This window comes from Mus caroli, unplaced genomic scaffold (assembly GCF_978045245.1).
Source record: "Mus caroli unplaced genomic scaffold, Mus_caroli_1 scaffold_1, whole genome shotgun sequence".
Taxonomy (NCBI): Eukaryota; Metazoa; Chordata; class Mammalia; order Rodentia; family Muridae; genus Mus; species Mus caroli.
The window spans coordinates 147,884,546-147,905,487 of record NW_028227256.1 but is presented as its reverse complement, the minus strand read 5'-3'; the positions used below and the strand labels follow the sequence as shown (position 1 = coordinate 147,905,487).

Here is a 20,942-nt window from a genome sequence, read left to right as displayed (position 1 = left end):
GTTGAAATTGAAGTGAATTGCCACTAGATGACACCATTGATTGCACAACCAGCCAGAAGAACATTCCTCTAAAAACATGGGACTTATTTAAGCCTGTGTTGTTTAAGAAAGGGAATGGGGTGAATTTTAGAAATACAAAATATGAAGTTTATAATCAGACAAAATTTTTCTTTATTGATCTTAGAAACATTGTCCAACTGCTATAAACCTTGCTTTAATTATATCTTTAAAGTTACAGATTTAAAAAGAGTTGCCCTCCACCTCCGTTCCCACCCCCAAAATATTTTTAGACAAAAAAAGAACTTTAAAGATTTCTTTTGGAATTGCTGGGGTTTCTTTGTGTAAGGAGCATCATTAAAGAACCCTGGCCATTGACAATGAGTGTTGAGGCCAACCATGTTACAACCAACTTAAAACTAAAAGTAACTGATTGGCTTGCTTGCATTGGTCACGGTTCCTTTTTTAAGTTTTCTATGTTTCATCATGTTTTCTTTTTTAATCTTAAAATCTTGATTGATTGAGAGACAGCTCCTCCCAGTGATAGTCCACTCATAGGAATAGTAAAATTCTTGCTAGAACCAGGTACCAGGAGGAGAGAGAAGACCTATAGCCCAGAGCCAGTAGGAGTCAACTATAGCAGCCCAATCCTGAGCTTACTCCACCCCACACTGTATTTCTCAAGAAAATCTAAAGAAAGCTGGAGCCTAGACATCCTCTTTCAGTCCAGTAACCTCTTTCTGCAAGAAAAATTTACATCAGTAAAGAACATTTGCCATCATTTGCATATGAAAGTTTTCCTACAAGCTGTCTGGAAGTTGGATGCTCATCTGACAGGGATGTTTTAGGGGTTGGTGGAAACTTGAGGGTAGAGCCTCCCAAGAAGGAAGTACCCTCTGCCTCTGGCTCACAGCTGCTGTGAGGTCCAATTCTCTGCTCCATAACTCCTATTCTGCCGTGATGCTTCTTCGCCTTAGACCTAAGCAATGGAACCAGACAACTTGTAGACCTCTGAAACGATAATACAGAATAAATCCTTCCTCTTTTAAGTGGTGTCTCTCTGGTGTTTGTCACATTGATGAAAAGCCTGATTAACACAGTGTACACTGGTAAAAGGTTGTTTCAGTTTCGTTTTCTTACAGGAATTTGACCTCACATTTAGAGATTGGGTATTGAGAGGATAGAGGATAGAGGATAAAGGATAGAGGATAGAGGAACAGGTTAGACAGAAGTGTGAGAAAGGGTGATTGTAGGTAAGGAAAGGTAAGGCCATCAGTGGTCTTCAAATTCATATACTTTGTGGCTTTTCATAGGACATGTGCTGAAAGAAAGAAAGAAAGAAAGAAAGAAAGAAAGAAAGAAAGAAAGAAAGAAAGAAAGAAGGAAGGAAGGAAGGAAGGAAGGAAGGAAGGAAGGAAGGAAGGAAGGAAGGAAGGAAGGAAGGAAGGAAGGAAGGAAGGAAGATCAGTGGAAGTAACATTTGATAAAAGCTGTGACTTCACTTACCCCAAGAAACAGAATAAGAGCTTTGCATTTCTGTCTTAAAATTGCATCTGTCTCTTTTATTCCTGTAAACTTTAGGCCATATTCCTTGGCCTAGTGAATAGTATGTTAATTATTTAAGGACTATAAGACTGGTAGTAAGTTGTTGATTATCCTAAGTGTTGTTTTATAATGCAGAATAATGAGCACGGGGCGGGGCTGAGGTATCCCCCTCAACAATCAGGCCATGTGACAGGCCTAGTATAAAGGAAGTTTATTGCGGGGAAAGAAGGGGACCAGGAAGGGGGGGGCAGAAAGAGAGAAAGGAGAAGAGGAAAAAAGGAAGAGAGGTGGACAAAAAGAGTGTAAAGAAGGGGAGAGTACAGCAGGTGATGCTGTTAGGCCACGGTTGCTAGGTTCCTAGGAGGAGTCTAGTGGCATTGTTTGTAAGCCAGTACTAAGTGTTCTAATCTTCCTCCTCCCACTTCAGACTAAAGACATCAACGAGAGAGTAAGATGTTTTTAAGACTTACACAAACATTATAGCCAGCATCTTTGAGTCTGTCGTGTTACGGAGCAGTGCTGACACCTAGAAGCCCCAATCATTTGTCATTTCCCTAAGTCTGAAGGAGGACACAGTCATTGTTCTGACTCACTTCATTTTACTTTTCTATTCTCCACCTCTGGATCTTTTCCCTGTCAATCAATGGTTTCCACAGCACCAGCAGAACCCTATAGATCAGGACTTGAGATACTGACTAATACAACCTCAGTTTGGTCGATACTGTTTCATTCCACATATCCATGCTTCCTTACTTTCGTGCCTCCACGCCACAGCCCTGTGGCTAGGGCTAAAGACATCTCAGAGGCAACTTTTTAAAGGTAGTCACTAGTTCTGCCCTTTGTTGAGTGTAACCACAGTGCAAATTCAATCCTTTCTGATTCGATGCATCGTTTCTCTGATTAGACTATCAAGCTCAGACCGAAATCTTATATATTGAGAGCCCCAACCGCAGCCCCCCCCCCCCCCCCCCCGTCAGACCTATGACCCCCAAAACATGGTGGCGATTTGGTCCTTTGACTTGAAAGGGCTGTCTGTTCTGGTCATGAGAAACAGTTGGAGGCTTCATCCAGTTCGAGCTAGAAAATGTTGTCTCCAAATTTCTAAGAAAAACAGCTGATCACTGAGCAGATCAAGTGTTGGAGGTGTTTATTGTAAAACAAGCATGGACCCATTACTTCACTGTTTAGTTAAGTAACTCCTAAGAGCAGAGATGAAGGCAGCTAACTAAAAGCAAGTGAGGTTAGGCCTTTCCACTTTCCCCTGATTTTCCAAAGAAAGGCTCTTTGATTTTCATACTTTAAGTGGAAGAGTGGCCCAGACCCCTTACAAGGGAAATTTATTAATTCTATAATAGAGACTTAGTTACATGTATATATACGTAAGTAAATATTTTTCTTTTCTCAATCTATCTTAGGTTCATTTTGTTTATAGCCTCGATGTCTCCCCATCCCCCAAAACCCACAAAAAAACAAAACAAACATCTTTGTAAAGACCTTGAAGGACAGAGGGAAGTAATCTTTCCCCAACCTATGTCAGCAAGCTCGACTATAGTGTCTTTCCAATTATCTGTAAGTTCTATAAGCAAACCATGACTGCTTAAGGCCAATGGCCTACTAATGGCGTCTCAACAGATTTTCTTAAGTAAAACCAATTGGGTCAGCTTTTAAAATCATATACTTCTAAAGGGCAGAAAATACCCAAACAGGGTAATTAATTATAGTGGAACTTGTAAATTTATAGGAGAATTATAACCTTTATTAAAATTTCATATTGCTTTTACTCTATGCAAAAAACAAACAAGCAAAAAACCAAGACATTTGTTTTTTGGCTTGTTGTTATAAAAATGAGAAAGTGTTTCATATTTTCAAATAAATACATAATAGTACTGATGTTTTTCCTTTTCATGAGGGTAGCATTATAATAAACATATTTCCTACTATCAACACAAAAACATGGGACTTCTGTTTAACTCTTTCCTCCTGGTCAATAGCTCCACTGTAAGCTGAAGAAGTTATATTTTCACTGGATGATTTTGTCATCATCTTTATCCAAATCCTGTGTTCACTGAAAAGTAAGTTAGCTAAAGGCAAGTAATGCCAAGCTAGGCAATGGTGACACATCCTTTTAATCCAAGCACTCAGGAGGCAGAGGCAGGCAGATCTCAGTTTGAGGCCAGCCTGGGCTACAGAGCAAGTTCCAGCACAGTCAAGGCTACACAGAGAAACCCTGTCTTGAAAAGTCAAAAAAAAAAAAAAAAAAAAAAAAAAGGCAAACAATACCATGATTGACTTTCAGAATAAAGCCACAATTCCATAGTTCAAAAAGTATTTGATGCCGGGTGGTGGCGGCACACGCCTTTAATCCCATCACTTGGGAGGCAGAGGCAGGCAAATTTCTTGAGTTCGAGGCCAGCCTGGTCTACAAAGTGAGTTAGAGGACAGCCAGAGCTACACAGAGAAACCCTGTCTCCAAAAAAACAAAACAAAACAAAAAAGTATTTGAAAGAAATGAAAGCTTCTAAGCTTCTATAATCTATAAACTCTGCCCTGGAAAGTGTTTCTGTACCAGCAGAGAGACTTGGAAAATCAGATCCTCTATAAAAGTTGTTAAAATACTGGCCAAAACTGTAAAAATAGACTTTTCCAGAACACTGTAAGTTAACTAGAAAGACATTTATGAAAAATGATTATGAACAATAGTAATAAAGGCAGATAACTCAATTTTAAAACAGATAAATGTTTTTGTCTATTAATTTATCCATTCAAGAAGATCACAGAAAAGAACAGGAAAAATGTCAACAAATCATCATTTTCAGGGAAAGAAAAACCAACACCATAATAAACCAACACCATAATAAACCAACACCATAATAAACCAACACCATAATAAACCAACACCATAATAAAACGGCACCCAGGTCTATTTAGTGAGGTGGATGCATATTAACAAGTTGTACAGGGTTGGACAGCTGAGCAACACACACTGCTGGTATAAACTGCTGGTGTAACAAAATAGGCTGGCGTGCATCTCTGAAACAGAATATTTGTCCCCCATGTGTGAGACCCTGGGTTCAATTATTTGCACACACATACACACAATTGTCTTTGCGGGCTGGAAAGATGGCTCAGCAGGAAGAAATACTTGTCTCTCTTCCAGAGGACCTGAGTTCCATTCTTAGTCCCCATGCTAGACACACTGTCTCTCACTCTAGGGAAGCCAATGCACTCTTCCGGACTCCCTGGGCACCTGTATGTATATCACTCACACACACACACACACACACACACACACACACAGACACGATCATCAACAACAAAAAAATCCAAAAAAATTTGTCTCTGATTTCTCACAGTAGCATTACTCATTCTAGCCAAAACATGGAAGCCAGAATGTTCAACAAAGACTATATAAACAAACACAACCATAGAATGGGCTCTGCCACCTCTGCAGTGAAAAAGATAAAAATACCATAATTTTTACCCAACCCAGGTCTGAGCTACTTGTGGCTCAATCTGACAGTAGGAAATAACTGTTAGTAGAAGGGAAATCAGATTTATTCAAGGGTATCCTGAAGGAAATGGATGTGGTGATCAATATCAATTGTCTATTTGACAGAATCTATAATTACATAGGAGACAAGCCTTGAAGGCATGCCTGGGAAAAATGGTCTAAATTAGGATTACCTCTAGTCATGGCTTTGACAAATTAGCTACATTAGATTGACTAAAGCAGGAAGGCTTACCTTGAATGTGGGCAGCATCATTGCATGCGCTGGGATCCTGGACCGGATGAAAGGGAGAAAGTAAACTGAATGCTAGCATTCAACTCCCTCTGTTTCTGCATCGCAGATACAATGTGACCAGATGCCTTGTCTCCTGCTGCAATATCTTCCCACCAGGTTAGATTGATTATGTGTTGAAGGTGAACCAAAATAAACTCTCCTTCCCTACATTGCCTTTATCAGGTATTTAGTTACAAGGGACAAGCAAGCAGCCAATGGAAAGAAATGCAGAGCCAAACATTAGATGGAGCTCCGGGTCTTTTGTAGAAGAGTTTGGAGAAGAACTAAGGGACCTAGAGGGGATAGGGACTCCATAAGAAGACCAACAGGGCCAACTAACCTGGGCCCATGGTGGCTTCCAGAAACTGATCTACCAACCAAAGGGCAAACATGGGTGGATCTAGCCACCTCACTCCACGTATGTAGCAGGTGTGCAGCTTGGTCTTCATGTGGGTCCCCCAACAACTGGAGCAGGAGCTGTCCCTGAATCTGTTGCCCACCTGTGGACCCTGCCCCTCTAACTAGCTATCACTGGGAGAGGATGAGCTTAGTCCTACAGTGACTTGATGTGCCAGGATGGGGTGATACCCTGGTGGGCCTTCCTGGTCTCAGAGGAGAAGAGAGGGCAGAGAGTGAGGAGCTATGTGAGGGAGGAACTAGGAGGAGAGGGGAGCTTTGATTGGGATATAAAACTAATTAATAAAAAAAGCAGACAAACAAAAACAAAATTCAACGTACTTTATGATAAAAGACCACAAAACCATCATCAACATCATACTGAATGAGAAGAACATGAGAGCTTTTTATCTAAAATCACAAATAGCACAAAGAGATCTGCTCTTGTCACTTTTATCCAACATGTCACTTGAAACTTTAATTGAAGTAATAAGGCAAAGGAAGGAAATGAAAGGGATATAAATAGGGAAGGATGAAGTTTGGCAACTCCTATTTGCAAGTGGCATGATACTATAACTAGGAGATTCTAGGGAATCTACCAAAAGGTCCTTAAGCTTGGTAAACAAATTCATCAAAGCAAAAGGATACAAACCAACACACAAAGGTCAGTAGCTTCCCTATATCCCAATAATGAACTCCATGAGAAAGAAATCGGGAAAGCAATCTCACTCATGATAGCTCAAAGAGAATAAAACCTAGCCCAGAAGGAGAAAGTCCTCTACTGTGAAAACTACTGGACACTGAAGACAGAAGTTGAAAGTCAGTGGAGTAGGTATCCTTACAACAGTCATGTTACTAGAGGTGATCCTTCAATGAAATACCATCAAAATATCATTGGCAAATATCATAAAACTATAAAACATCTTGAACTAAATCAGAAAAGATCTTCATAACCAAAGAAATCTTAAACAGAATGAGCAATGCTGGAGGTATCCCAAAACCTTACTTCAGGTTAAAACTACAGAGTCGCCGGGCGGTGGTGGCGCACGCCTTTAATCCCAGCACTTGGGAGGCAGAGGCAGGCGGATTTCTGAGTTCGAGGCCAGCCTGGTCTACAAAGTGAGTTCCAGGACAGCCAGGGCTATACAGAGAAACCCTGTCTTGAAAAACCAAAAAAAAAAAAAAAAAAAAAAAAAAAACCTACAGAGTCATAGTAACAAAATAGCGTGATATTGGCATAAAACCAGACATAGAGCAATGGAATTGAATAGGGCATGGGATTGAGAGGAGAATGTGGTGAAGGATTCTTTGCTAACTGTACGCATGCATTGGTCCACCTTGCATTATGTAGTTGAGCTGCATTTGTTGGGACTCCATAGAGAGAAACGCACCAAAACATTTCTGGTAATGTGCTGCAGTTTCTTGCTGCTTCCATGGACTCTGGCTGATTAGATGCATGCGCCAGAGCAAGACATGTGGGGCAAGACCCGTGCTGAGGAAAGGCACATGGAGGACACATGATGTTTGGGGGGTGGGGGGTAATAAATAGGACTCCATGGAGAAACAGAGACAGAGCTTGGCTTGCTGGTACAAAACATGTGGGTATCTGGTCTTCACTGATCTTCATTTCCCTGAGAGAGAGATACGGATAAGAACTTTTCCTGGCAGCCGGGCAGTGGTGGTGCCCGCCTTTAATCCCAGCACTTGGGAGGCAGAGACAGGCGGATTTCTGAGTTCAAGGCCAGCCTGGTCTACAAAGTGAGTTCCAGGACAGCCAGGACTACACAGAGAAATCCTGTCTAAGAACTTTTCCTGGCACTCCTGTTCGCACCCCCTATTGACATGAGCCAAGGCTGAGGCCTGGCTGTCTCTGCTAGGTTGCATAACTGCTGTTGCTAACCTGAATCTACCACACTGGACTACAAGTGTATCAGTGAAATGGTTGCAAGTGGCTAGAGCTGCCGCTACCTGCTAACCTGTGAACTAAACTGCAGATTTCCAGACTGGAGTTACTTTAAGGAACCTTTCTAAACAGGTTCACTTCCCCCATATCCTTTCTTTTCCACTGGTGGATGGTAGGCTACAAGGAAGGTTAAAGCATTTTAAGAGCCATCATTAAAAATAAGGTTTGAAAAATTAAAGTTACATAAAAGTGCCAGAGGGGAAGCTATCAGTGAGTAAAATTATATGCTAGTATATAAAAAATTAAAATAAAAAGTACATGGGCATCATGGTGCATGCATTTAATCTCAGCACTTGGGGACAGAAGGCAGGTAGATTTCTGTGAGTTCAAGGGTAGCCTGGTATATACAGGACAGTACATGGTGAGACGCTGTCTCTAATAAATAAATAAATAAGCTAAAAAATATAAAATAAAATAAAATAAAATAAAATAAATCAGATGTCCAAGCCCATTAGGAGAGAAGACTAAGGCAAAAATTATAAATGGGACACAATTTGAAGCAACAGAATACTGTAAACCCATGTTTCTCTATAGTTAGAAATGGGCATTGCCATAACCACATCATTTCTAGAATAAACAAGCATGAGACTGGAGAATTTCACTTAGTCTATACTCCTGAAAGTTCTAATCAGGGTTAAATAGCAGGGGCAACAATGGATTCAATGTAAATGAGACTTAGACTTCAGTCCCTCCTTGGGTTTCACTCCAGAGTGGGACAGCAGATAGGATTTTAAGCCTTCAGGTGACCAGGATGCATGCTAATGTTTGAGAGCTGGACACATCCCAGCATTCCTTGGAAGTGCTTCCATACCATTCTGCTTTTGGAAAAGTCATATTGTCCATTAAGCAGGCAGAAAATGCCCACGTGAGTGTGCCACAAAGGACGACAATGAGGACGAAAGAATTCAGAGCAGCAACAGGACATCGCAACACACTCAAGGCAGCTCACTGAATTCCAGGAGGTACAACACCCTTGCTGTAAAGAAGCCAAATGCGATTTTTCTTTAAACAGAGCGTTTCACGTCCAAAGGATCATCTGTGTTCTCTTCTTGCTTTGGTAGGATACTATTGGCCTTTATGTAGGCCACATCTGCCTGCACTACCTTTAATAGGATGTGGTAAAATGCTCTGGTCTTTGGAAAAGCCCGGATAGCTTGACAATCTTTCCCCGTAGAAGGGCTTGATATTAGACTGTTTGTCATAATAGAAAACCGGAAATGAGAGTGAAACCAGAAAGCACTGGCATAGACTGAGAAGCTGGCACTGGTGCTGAGGTCATTAGCAATATTTTAAAAGGGCCAAAGGAAGACAAGAGTGGAAACTTCTATTTGTCTCAACCCACGCTATTTTTTATTATATATCATTCACCCTTTCCACTCCAAATGCATGCTCAAAATTAAGAAATCTATTTAAAAGCAGAGTTTCTGATAATTACAGGGTACATGAAAAGAAAGAAAGAAAGAAAAAAAGAGAGAGAGAAAGAAGGAAGGAAAGAAAGAGAAAGAAAGAAAGAAAGAAAGAAAGAAGAAAGAAAGAAAGAAAGAAAGAAAGAAAGAAAGAAAGAAAGAAAGAAAGAAAGAAAGAAAGAAAGAAAAAGGGAGAGAGAGAAAGAGAGAGAGAAACTTGCTCCTTTGGTCTCAAGCTTGAAACCCATCAGAAGCTGACCCTGAAGAAATGAGCAAACCTGGTTCCATTACTGCATCATAATCACCTTCTATTAAACAATTCTACTTTCTGTTCTCAGCAAAGGTGTAGGTAATAAGTTACACCCTTTTACTACTGACATTATTTCTATTACATTGTCTATTTTTGGAGGTTTTGTACCACATTTCACTTTCAGTTTATATTATCATTTTAATTTTTTTTTTTTTAGAATAATCTGGAAAGAAAAGTTGGCTCAAAATATCCATGGAAGGAGTTACAGAGACAAGGTGTAGAGCAGAGACTAAAGGAAAGGCCATCCAGAGACTGCCCCACCTGGGGATCCATCCCATATACAGTCACCAAACCCAGACACTATTGTGGATGCCAACAAGTGCTTGCTGACAGCAGCCTGATACAGCTGTCTCCTGAGAGATTCTGCCAGTGCCTGACAAATACAGAAGTGGATGCTCACAGCCATCCATTGGACGAAGCACAAGGTCCCCAATGAAGGAGCTAGAGAAAGGACCCAAGAAACTGAAGGGGTTTGCAGTTCCAAGGAGGAACAACAATATGCACTAACCAGTACCCCCCAGAGCTCCCTAAACCACAAACCAAAGAGTACACGTGGTGGGACTCATGGCTCCAGCTGCATATGTAGTAGAGAATGGCCTAGTCAGTCACCAACGGGAGGAGAGGCCCTTGGTCCTGTGAAGGCTCTATGCCCCAGTGTAGGGAAATGCCAGGGCCAGTAAGTGGGAGTGGGTGGGTTGGTGAGCAGGGTGAGGGGGGAAGGAGATAGGGGATTGTTGGAGGTGAAACTCGGAAAGGGGATAACATTTGAAATGTAAATAAAGAAAATATCTAATGAAAAAAAGAAAAAGAAAAGAAAATTGACTCATATTCTCTATTTCATTAATGTATTCAGGTAGCCACGGTCCGTGCTTTGCTTGATTGCTATTGGCCTTTATGTAGGCCACATCTGCCTGCACCACCTTTACTAGGATATGGTAAAGTGCTCTGGTGTCTGAAGAAGCCAGATGGCTTGGCAATCTTTCCCTGTGGAAGAGCTTGTTTCCTCCCCCACTTGGCATATTTTACAATACAGCAAGTATTTTGTTGAGCTTCTACTATGCCAACCCTGTGGCTGTCACTGTGGATGTACAAAATTAAGATACTGATTTTAGCCTCAAGTCAATGGCAATGAGCATAAACAGTAATAGATTTTAACCTGTCTATCAAAATGTGCCCATACTAAGTAGATACATATATAATAGATGGACTACCTCTAGCTGTCCTCTGACCCCCACGAGCTCACTGGAGCACTTTATAAATGCCTACACACTCAAGCACACAAAATATAAATTAGTTGACTATAATTAAGCATGTATTACATTTTATTGTGCAACCTAATATAGAAGAAATGTTTTAAATGACTATCAACAGCAACACTAAAAATCCAAAAAGTCATAAAAATGTAATATTCAGGCTGGAGCAGACTAGGAGGGTGGGGTGGTTTTCAGTATTTATTTTCGTGATTGTGGTAGACTCCTTCAGCTACTTGGCAAATTCCTGAGCACTAGGACTTGACAAGTTATAAGGATGAACAAGTTTGGACTCAGTTATCAGGAATCTCTGGTATTGTGTGTGTGTGTGTGTGTGTGTGTGTGTGTGTGTGTGTGTGTGCATGTGTGTGAGTGCATGTGTATGAATGTATGTATGTGTTAGTGTGTGTGTTTTGAGTGTGTATATTAGTGTGAATGTTAGTGTGTGTGTTTGTGTGTGTGTGTTAGTCTTGGTTTTTGTGTGGGTATTAGTGTGTGTGAGTGTATGTATGTGTGTGTGAGTGTGTTTTTAGTGTGGATATTAGTGTGTTTTAGTGTATGTGTGTGTGAGCATATATATACAAGTGTAGGTGTGTGAGAGTGTCTGTGTGTGTGAGTGTCTGTGTGTGTGTGTTTGTGTGTGTGTGTTTTAGTGTATGTGTGTTAGTGTGAGGTGTGGTGTGACCAGAGCTGGAGCTGAACTTGAGGAATAAAGTGTAGTCACTGGAAGGTGTTGGCATAGGTCTCTGGCAGTGCGTGGATGAATCCACTCAGCAGATGGCTTCCAGGTGGACTGGACATCTAAGTGGAGGCTGCAAAGGTCATAGTACTTGAATCCTTTCAATGCACCATTCCCTTCATCAATCAGCTGCCTCATGGAACCTTTGCTCAGCTAACAAGTCATGAACAAACAGGAAAAAAATCCAACTGTGAGAAGGGAACAGCTACAGAGAGCAGTGGCACTGAGAAAGGGTGTGGAGAACTGGAGAAATCGGCTTTCCAGTGCAGAGGGTGTGAAAAGGAGAGTGGATACACAAGAGATGAGCCAGAAGGTCCCGAAGTTCTCCACAATTTGGAAGACCTTTTAGAGGACAAAGGGGGCATGCAGGACTCTTTTTTTTTTTTTTTTTTTAATGATATGAAGAATTTACTACCATCATTCTTTTTCAGAGAAAAACAAAGCCTAGAGTAGTTAAATCACTCCATTTTTTTTTTTCTGCCAGTATCACAGCAAATCTTTTCCTGGTTGGCCAATCACACTGTGAACTGAGCAGTGAGATTGCCTTTAGGATATTGATTATTTGTTTCATTAGGATGAATCATCATTCATTGATTAATTGGCCATTGCTAACATTGGCTAAAGCCCCCGAAAACTAGTATGGAAGGATGGGAGAAAAGGAGAGGGAGAGGGAGAAGGGAAAAGGGGGAGGGGGAGAGTGGGGTTACCTCTCAATCCAGAATGGGCTTGAGAAGCTTAGAAAACAAGAATTGACTCTTATAAAAGTCCATGTAGTTCACTACCATGTTTTTGAAAGCAAAGGGGAGTTGGTAACCAAGTTGGACTTGAGAGATGTCCTCTCAGCTGGGCACTGGTGAAGGCCACTCATCTGCAGTGGAGGTTGTTTTTCTCCTCTTGTTCCCATCATACAGTCAAGTTTTCCACTTCAGTTCCAAGTTCTTCTTGCCTTAAATAGCCTCGTTGAAGCCCTCTATCTCTGGAGATAAGTAGACTTGACATCTGCCACACGCCTTGTCTTGGACCAGTACACCCTCACCTGTTCTTTGGTCCTTGCCGTCTTTGTGATCTTCACGGGCCACTGTGAGCAAGGGTGCCCTCCCAGCAGTGTTAACTCTAGGCCTGCCTTTGCTGCTGACTTATACCCTAGTCCCTGTTGGTGTACTGTGCTCCTTTGGCTTTAATATCTTCATCTGTAAGTTCTTTGTGTTCTGTCCCTTACTTTTGCTTCTTCTCCTCTGTATCTTCTGGTCTTCCCCTCCTCACTTCTGCAGGGGCGGATGCTCTTGTAGACTCCACATTCCCATTGTCCTAAGCAGACACACTCCTCAGTCTCTGTGAAACTTATCCAAATCTGCTTAGAGCATCTTCCCAGGGACAGCTTGATCAGGAAGCATCCAGGCTGAAATGCTTGAGAGATGAATGATACTTTATGATGCATCAGGAACATTTCCCATGCCTTTTCCTTCAGATCTTCATACTGCAGACTCAGCACTTTCAATTTTTTGAAGCAACCTTTTCCCTAGGTCCTTCAAGTTTTACATCCTAGAGTTAGAGATTCTGGATTTTTTTTTTTTTTTTTTTTTGCTTAACTTTACAATGGCATCTGGATCCTTACCAGAGCATATACCCTCTTCAAGAAGTGTGTATTCCATTCCAAAGGTAGGTTCAGACAAAACTAATCAACATACAGTGCTTTGTTAGCACTTACTGGCCTGGTGCCTAACTGTTCACAAGTCATATAATTCCAAGGGTTCTTTCCAGGGGAATTTCCTCTTCTGTCTGAGAAGGGAAGTTTCTAGTGGTATATGCAGCAAAAGGAAGTACATGAGATTCTGCATAGCACAGGGCAGCACTGCAGGAAAAGTCCCAGTTCTTAAGGTAGGTGCGAGTGCCATAAACTCAGGGTGTTAATAGTGATCTTGTTACTTGCTCTATCCACTCTCATTGGATGTGATTGAAAGGCGAAGCTTTAGGAAGAGATCTGTTTTAATGCGTATGTATTCTTTTTTTTTTATATATATTTTTATTACATATTTTCCTCAATTACATTTCCAATACTATCCCAAAAGTCCCCCATAGCGCCCCCCACTTCCCTACCCACCCATTCCCATTCTTTTGGCCCTGGCATTCCCCTATATTGGGGCATATAAAGTTTGCAAGTCCAATGGGCCTCTCTTTCCATTGATGGCCGACTAGGCCATCTTTCGATACATATGCAGCTAGAGACAAGAGCTCCAGGGTTCTGGTTAGTACATCATGTTGTTCCAACAATAGGGTTGCAGATCCCTTTAGCTCCTTGGGTACTTTCTCTAGCTTCTCCATTGGGAGCCCTGTGATACATCCAATAGCTGACTGTGAACATCCACTCCTGTGTTTGCTAGGCCCCGGCATCGTCTCACAAGAGACAGCTATATTTGGGTCCTTTCAGCAAAATCTTGCTAGTGTATGCAATGGTGTCAGCGTTTAGAAGCTGATTATGGGACGGATCCCTGGATACAGCAGTCTCTAAATGGTTCATCCTTTCATCACAGGACTCTTTACAGAGAACCTTTTGTTTTAGAATTTTTAGGTGTTTGCAGTTTTTATCTTAGGACTCTGTATGGGAGCTATTTCTTTCTCAGCACACAATGGTGACCATCCTGTAAGAAGTAGTGGGGAAAGGCAGTTGCTGGTACAGCAACCTGAGGCCCTTCCCTTCCCCCACTCTGCCTAGTCCTTGATTCCCTGGCACAGAAGAATTTCTGGACAAGCTGACGGAAGCAAAAATAGTGAGGTTACTAACAGAAAAGTGAGTTCAGATTTAAGTGTGTTGAGAGAGAGGAATGCTCTTAGGAGGCTGTCATTAATGCAAACTCCCAGACCTCACCTCAAAGGAAATAATAGTTTATTCTGGAACCAAATGTGAATGAGCATTGTCCAAGAACACAGACTTACGGTACGCCAAATGCCACATTTCAATGTATCATCAGATCAGTGTTTCATAGAAATGGAACAAATTTGCAAAGCAACGCAGTTTCAAGAGTGCGGTTGGTCAGTTCTCCAGGTAAGTAGATTACCACACACGGGGATATCTCTGCTGCAGGCCTCAGATCTTTCTGAAGACATTCTTAGCCATTGGATTAGGGATGCTAAAGGTCTGTTTATGCTAATATGTTTATGTTATATTTAACTAAAGTCTGTTAATTTTAGTTAAAAGTTAAAGCTTAAGTTTAAAAAAATTACAAACTGGTTCATTTTTATTGAGGAATTTTCTCTTGTAAATTAAATATTTAGGTGACTTCATGAGGGGCAGGGTATCATAAGCAGCATATTATTTCCCTCATCTTTGGAATGCCTTCAAGAAGCCCAGCACTGTCTTTATAGGCAATTTCAACTTCTTGCCGTTATGTTAAAGCTATGAGTCAGTCATTTCAACCTATTGCTGCAACCCTTTAATCTTTTAATCCTCATGTTGTGGTGACTTCCCAACCTAAAACTATTTGATTGCTACTTTATAACTGTGCTTTTGCTACTGTTATGAATGATAATGTAAATATCTGCTCTGCAAGCCCCATGGGTTTGCAGCCCACAGGTTGAGAACCAATGCTGTACATTCTTAGTCAGAGGAAGGGGTTTATTTGATCTGCCATGTCCCTTAATTTTCCCTATCTCTCTGTCTGCTCTTTTATCTCAACTTGCTGAACCATGAGAGAAGTTCTTTTAAGATGAAGACCAAAGGAGACTGCCTGAAAGACTTCCCATAGAACACTGGTTCTAAGAATCTGTCCAGTCCCTTCTTTCTTCTGTGTTAGAAAGTGGCCTCTGCTTCTGAGCCCACAGACGTGATAAGCACAGACCTGATAAGACTTGACTGCACCCCATCCTCAAGAAAAAGGGATAATTGGTACTGGAAACAGCAGTGCCTTGTGGTGTGCTAACGGCGTAGTCTCTCAGAGTAACACTGAGATTTCCCGAATGTGGAAGTCTTCAGTTTTGGATGGTGAGGCTGAGAGACAGCACTACTCAGATTGATTCAAGAAAAAAATTTTCCATTCTTCCTCTTTTTTTCCAGTTGCCACAATCACTTCATAAAATTACTCATTGGAGACAGAAATGCTTTTCAATTTTATCTCAAGGGTGCACTCTACTTCACCAGAAAAGAAACAGTTCATGTTCTACTGGTTTTTTTGGTTTGGTTTGGTTTGCTTTGGTTTTTTGTGGTGGTGTGGTAGAGTTTCTTTGTTTTGTTTTTCGTTTTTCATTTCCATACTAATTAGACTATGGTAATTGTTCTCAAAAATAATTCTTGTAGATTTCTGCAACATAATTAAAGGTTGTAATTCATGACACAGCTAATGCAGGGAGGGACTAATTCCAGATGTCAGCTGCCTTCTTGTCATTATGAGACACAATGCGGCTGGTCTGCAGGTAGTGGGGTACCTAGCGGGCCCAGGCCAAGCCATCCCCTGAGAAATCACACCACTTGACAGACTCGGTATAGGGGAGGTTTGTTTGGGGGAAGGGAAGGTAGTGGGGTCTTGGAGAAGGGATAGAGGCAGACAGATGGGAGCAGAGCCTTCTCTAAAGATGGGTAGAGAAGGGGGACAGAGGAGGACAGGAAGGACAGAAAGAGAGGCTGACTAGGAACATGTGAGAACAGAGCAAGTAAGCAAGCAAGAGCGCGCATGTGCACATGAGAGAGAGAGACAGAGACAGAGAGACATAGAGAGACACAGAGAGAGAGACAGAGAGACAGAGAGACACAGAGAGAGACAGAGATGGGGTGGCAAAGAGTCCTTTTTACATGCCACCCATGCACCAACCACACCTCGTGGGAAATAAAGGCAGTAGGTAATGACGTAAGCAAGCCATTGTTAGGTCCCTGAGAGGATCCTAGTAGGATCACCTGTAAGCAAACAGTCGTGGCAGTACGTAGCCTGAAGTGTCCTGGAATTTCTTTCCCGTTGGTAAAGGAACTATTGTCACTCATGAAAGCTCTATCCCTCATGGCCTAAATTACCCACAAAGCCCTCATCTCTGAACACCATTTTATTGGGGGTTAGGATTTCAAACTAAGGCTGTGAGGAGGGAACTAACTGGCGTCATAACACTTGCTCTGACAAAACTGTTCTCTGTTCATCCTGATTAAACACAGAAGGTAGGATAATGAGTGACGTGTATTTCACCCACTTGCATATTTCTCATAGGACCTTCTCATTTCATAACAAAGAGCGTAGTTACTGTTTATAGTCCATTTACATGCTACTTAGAGCAAGTGTGTGATTAAAGAGGCTCTTATTCTGATTAGCCTAAAATATACCTTAAAGTTTATGATAGCCAATAGGAATAGTTTCAAATTCTAGATTGTTTGTTTGTTTAACATGAGTCACAGCAAATAAATGGTTAAGCTGAAAAGACATAATACTAGAGATTATTGAAAAGCAATCATTATCATAGAATATTTGGGAAGGCTATGGAGAATAAAGAAGAAAAGTAATGATTTGACACAAGGAGCAAAAGAACCTCCTTTTTATTTCCTGAAAAAAGTGTCACAACCTTAAAATAAAAAATGCTGGACTGGTGAGATGGCTCAGCAGTTAAGATCGCCGACTGCTCTTCCAAAGGTCCTAAGTTCAAATCCCAGCAACCACATGGTGGCTCATAACCATCCGTAATGAAATCTGATGCTCTCTTCTGGAGTGTCTGAAGACAGCTACGGTGTACTTACATATAATAAATAAATAAATAAATAAATAAATAAATAAATACATAGATATTTAAAAAAAATGCTGCACGTGGGCAAGTAACATGGCTCAGTGGGTAAAGCTGCCTGCCACCAAACCTGACAACTAGAGTTCATACCCCAGGGCCCACATGGTGAAAGGAAAGAGTCATCACCTGCAATATGAGGTGTCATATTCCTGGACAGATCACACCAAGGCCACACAGTTCTCAGGTGAGAGTTTTTGATTGACAGAGGCGCCCCTGAAGAGGGAGTGAGGGAAAGAAGTGAGACTAGAGAGTTATGGGTCGCTTCCTTGTCATCTGGTCTCTACCTTCTCACCTTGACACATGAACCTGCACACTTACACACAAATAAATAAATATATAGATAACTATAGTTATATAAGGCCATGTGTACAGATTATCTTGTTGTTATTGACACTGAAAGAGTTGAGCTTCACATTCAAGTTTGGACCAAGAGTCAGAGATGATGGAGAGAGATGTGGAGCTAGGATGTTATACACTATAACAGCCTTCTGATTCCAGACTGTGCCCTCTTCTCCCTTTCAGCCATTTACACGGGAAAATGTCATGCTTTCTGTTAGCATCAGAACCATCCACTGACAGCCAGAAGCTGTTTACAGTCAGCTTCTGAACCCAGTGATGACGGTCAGCCCTGAACGACAACGACCCTCCTGTGTCTGTTGCCATGGCACCTTCTGCGCATGCTTTACTTGTATCACCTGCGAGTCACCTGTATTACTTACCTGCCATCACCTGCGTTACCTACGTCACGGCCCGGATAAAAGACATGGACCTGATCCATAGCTCTCTCGTCTCACTTCTTTCCCTCACCCCCTCTTCAGGGCGCCTCTGTCAATGAAAACCTCTCATGTGAGAACTGTGCAGCCTTGGTGTGATCTGTCCAGGAATATGACACCGCATCTAACACTTTGCTAGATGACCATCTGTTAACTCTCTTTGCCTTGAGAGATTTGTTGTTTCAGTCAATAAATTAGTGTAACAATGACGATGAAAGCTAACTTGCACTGAGAGATCAATACACAGATACTGTTATGCTAAACTCTGTATGCACTACCTGTACGGATCACTCTCCCATTCTTCTACAGCAAATATTCCTCCTATAGAGGGGTTAAATGAGTCAGCTATGTCCCCACAGCTTGTGATTAGCAAAGCCTTCCATTCTGTTATTTTATTATAAGAATCTTCATATGGTATTCTTGCTGATTATGGAAAGTTACCAAACTAATTCAAAATGATAGTCCACCAATTGAATTATAGATTCTTATCTCCCTCTTAGTGCACAATATGTAGCCAAACAGTCCCTTAAGCCTCTATGGGGAAACAAATAAACAAACAAGCAAAAACATCCACTTTATGTATACTACTTTATTTTGTGTCATTTTGCAAATATGGTAAAATCTGAGATATTGCAGGACATTCATAAATAAGTGGTTTATTGTGTCTGGATTTGCCGATAAGCATTATACTACTGTGACTTATTTTGTGATATAAATTGATAGTTCTGTAGTCAGGGACCTCCTCCCGCATCTCATTCTTTGTCCTCTGTTGAATAGAAGAGAGAGGAATCTCTTGGCTCCAGAGCTTAGAGCCATGATGAGAAGTCTGCCTTACCAAGTGCCCTCAGGGATGCTGTGATAAAGGTTGCCGACTCAGTTCAACTTAGAAAGTCTCATAGTTTTGGAAATGGAGGTGTCTCCACATGGTTTGAACATTTTCTGTACAAAAATGCAAATGAAGTAAGCAACAAAACAGCAATCAGGTTACACAAGGTAAAGAAACAGCCCTGTCCAGAGCCATAAGTTATGGTTTGATATGATTAGCTGTTCCTGCTGGAAAGAAGTGAAAATTCTACTTGATAGAGTTTAATGAGTTTAAGGTCCACCCTTTGCCCGTTGGCCATTTGGAGCAACCCAATAACCTGTATCCTTTGGTCTTGAAGAATCTGATGATGGCATGTTCTTTTCTCTTGTTGCCAAAACCGACTAATAAAAATACGAGGGTTTGTTTTGGTTTGGTTTTGTTGTTGGTGGTGGTTTGTTTTTGTTTTTGTTTTTGTTTTTTAGCAAATCTTTACTATAACAGAGAATTGTTCAGTTGGTCTTTTCTAATAACTTTCTTTGCAGCAGGCTTGAAATAAAATTTGACTCCATAGAATAATGTAACTGGGGAAACTGTCTAGAGAGGAGTTGGATTTTGTTAATGCTCATATTGGACAGTGGCAGGCAATACTTAACCTTGTGAGCCACATTGCTTGGTTTCCCCATTCCTCTTGGTGGGAATGGCAGACCAGCTGTTGAAAGGACAGTTCTGAGAACAGGTCAGAACCTCTGAAGGTTGATGCCTAAGTGAAAAGACAGCAGGGTTTCTTAAGAGGAGAAAGCTGTAGATCTAAAAAACAAACAAACAAACAAATAAAACAAAACATGCCGTGGGCACATGCACAAAATTAGGAAATCTAGGAGTGTATCTAAAAATACCCAAACAAACCCAGATTGTATTTCAGAGTGTGGTAGGGAATGGTCCTTCCTCAGCTCTGTGCTGTTAACACACAGTCAAGGATGAATTGGCCCAGTATCTCTCTGCTTCATGGAAGAAGGCCAATTTAACTTAGAATACCCAAGATACAAGATACAATCTGCAAAACACATGAAACTCAAGAAGAACAAAGACCAAAGTGTGGGCACTTTGCCCCTTCTTAGAATTGGGAACAAAACACCCATGGAAGGAGTTACAGAGACAAAGTTTGGAGCTGAGACAAAAGAATGGACCATCTAGAGACTGCCACACCCAGGGATCCATCCCATAATCAGCCTCCAAATGCTGACACCATTGCATACACCAGCAAGATTTTGCTGAAAGGACCCGTATATAGCTGTCTCTTGTGAGGCTATGCCAGTGCCTAGCAAACACAGAAGTGGATGCTCACAGTCAGCTATTGGATAGAACACAGAGCCCCCAGTGGAGGAGCTAGAGAAAGTACCCAAGGAACTAAAGGGGTCTGCAACCCTATAGGTGGAACAACAATATGAACTAACCGGTACTCCTGGAGCTCGTGTCTCTAGCTGCATATGTAGCAGAAGATGGCCTAGTCGGTCATCATTGGGAAGAGAGGCCCCTTGGTCTTGCAAACTTTATATGCCTCAGTACAGGGGAACGCCAGGGCCAAGAAGTGGGGGGTGGGGGGGTATGGGGGACTTTTGGGATAGCATTTGAAATTTAACTGAAGAAAATACCTAATTTTAAAAAAAAGGATTTAGAAAAAAAAAGGCCAATTTAATGCGATTTCCCTTTTAAAAAACAGTGTGATTTCCCTCTGTATCATCATTTCAGAGCTTCCCATGGATCACATGAAAAGCTGTTAAAAATAAATTGGCTCTACCTTATTTCTGAAAGACAGGCATAGTATACCTTAACATGAACTATACAACTTATATTTTTGAACATACTTATATTTATTTTAAAAAAAACATAGGGGTGCTCATTAGCATTACTACCAATTAATCACTAAATTGTAATTCTGAGCACTAGCTAGCTTTGATTCACAAAAAATCTAAAGTAATATAAAGTTTAAAATAATAAAAGAAAATAAAATGTAAAAACATTCACCCTCCCTAACTACCTTTTATTCTCCAAACGCACACTCTTCCCTTTTCAAGCTTCAAGGTAGCCTTCCCAGGTGTCTAAGCTGGATTTCCCGGTAGGTTCTGTCCCAACCCTACTCCAAGATCACTACTGTAACTCTTGGATTCCCAAAGGGGCTGGGTGTGCCTTCCTCCAGCCAGCCACCATGGGAGCCATTGCTTTCC

General features: G+C 41.3%; 1 long non-coding RNA gene across 3 annotated transcripts in view; it reads left to right on the top strand.

The window, feature by feature from the left end:
- LOC110304157 (uncharacterized) overlaps window positions 1-17,963 on the top strand; it is a 45,927-nt gene extending 27,964 nt beyond the window's left edge. For all 3 annotated transcript variants that reach the window (XR_002379020.2, XR_015045528.1, XR_002379021.2), the window contains one exon: window positions 17,662-17,963. This is a non-coding gene — a long non-coding RNA (uncharacterized LOC110304157). The remainder of the gene's footprint in view (window positions 1-17,661) is intronic.
- Window positions 17,964-20,942: the final 2,979 nt, after the last annotated feature.